Raw genomic sequence first — 1,942 nt, 5'->3', positions numbered from 1 at the left:
TTATCAACTTTGTTAGAAGCAAAAACTTAAAGTTCCAATCTTTTGTATCCAACTTGATACTGGTTTAATTCTTTCTTCAATTTAGGGTTGTCAGGTTGTTAGGAGAAGACTTAGGGTCAAGTCAGTTAGTTCCTCAAAAGTCTGGGTTGTCATGTTGTTTGGAAAGACTGACTTGGATGGTCAGATGTTTTTTAATTCAAGGTATTTGAATTAATGGATTAAAACCTTATGAATGAGAGTATTGGACATAGCCAAGTTAGGGGTGAACCAGGATAAATCTATGTGTCAAATTATTTATGCTTTCAATGCTTGCTGTCTCTGAATCTGATTGCTTCTACTCCAAGTAAGTCACCAAAACCGAACTAGTTTTTTATTTATTTATAAATTATTACAAATTTATCAACTTTGGCAAACACAATTCAAGGAGACATCAAAGAATATTCATGGTAGTCTGATTCTGACCTATGAAGGAAGCAAGCAAGTTCAAGAAGCAAAGACCAACCTCCTAGTCAAAAAGTATGAGTTGTTCAAGATAGAAGAAGATGAAGACATTGAAACAATGTTTTCTAGATTCCAGACCCTGGTCTATAGATTAAAGGTACTTGAGAAGAGTTATACTACTGCTGATCATGTGAAGAAAAATCTTAGGAGTCTGACAAGCAAGTTGTAACACCCCGATTTTCAAAGCGAGGGTGTTTTTTTTTTTTTTTAAAGAAATTAAAATAAATCAGAGAATTAAATAAGGTAATACATTTGGATAAATAATTGAGTCGTTATAATTTACAAGCAGCGAAAAGGTTTCTCAAAATATATGAATCCAAAGTATTTACACAACAACAGATGATACATGGAACCCATTCAACTGAGATGTCATACTGACAATATTAGTAAAGGTACAATTTTCCAATTCAAAATAACGTAATCCAAAAAAACATTTGTTCCCTCTATGTCATCCTAATCTGATCATTCTTCAAAAAAAAACTATAGCTATACACCCTGAGTGATCTCCACGCGCCCCGTGAGATCCTCCTAACATAGCTCCAGTCAAGCATTCCCATCTACATTCCCATCCGTAGGGTACGAACCGGTAGGATCGTCCTGGCTCTCATCTGAGGGCAAAGCCCAGATTTCCACAATAGTTGTAAAGGGTCACCAACCGAAATTAACAGATAACACATAACATTTAAGTTTTAAATGCACAAAATAACCTTTCAACTAAGCATGCACCTTAAAAGGATTTTCCATATGCTAAAAGTTCATACAATGCTTGCCAATTAACAATGAACTCAAAATGAAGTTCTCAAACCATCAAGTAATACATAACTGACCAAAGCATTGATAAATCAATTGAGAAATCGATTATCTAACTCAAAATAAGGACTTTTGCTGAGCCAATCGATTGCCAAATCGATTTGGTCAGTTCTGCTGAGTTTCTGCATGACCAAATCGATTTCTAAGTCGATTTTGTCAGTTCTGATGAGTCCCTGGGTTGCCAAATCGATTTCCAAATCGATTTCGGCAGTTTTGCTGAGTTCCTGCCTCTCTGCCAATCGATTTCCAAATCGATTTCTTAAAAGATTTTGAAAGATATATTTATACAATCGATTGGCAAATCGATTAGGTCAAAATGGTGAACTTCCTGCAACTCATCCAATCGATTGGGAAATCGATTTCCCTGATCGTTTTTCCAAAAATTCATGCATTTACTCAAGTCATTCCTAATCACGTTCACAACCTAACACTTAGCAATTCCTACACGATTACCACGGCAATTGGGATCTCGATAACCATCATACTTACACACAACAATCAACACATAACACTTAGCATTTTCAACGCAATTACCACAACGACTCAAATTCAAATCACTTAATCATAAAACTCAAATCAACCACGACTCGCGTGCCAAGCACCCTAATGCAATGCGTATATGCCAAAATGC

This window comes from Cicer arietinum, chromosome 2, assembly GCF_000331145.2.
Source record: "Cicer arietinum cultivar CDC Frontier isolate Library 1 chromosome 2, Cicar.CDCFrontier_v2.0, whole genome shotgun sequence".
NCBI classification, from domain to species: domain Eukaryota; kingdom Viridiplantae; phylum Streptophyta; class Magnoliopsida; order Fabales; family Fabaceae; genus Cicer; species Cicer arietinum.
This window is presented reverse-complemented; position numbering follows the sequence as displayed.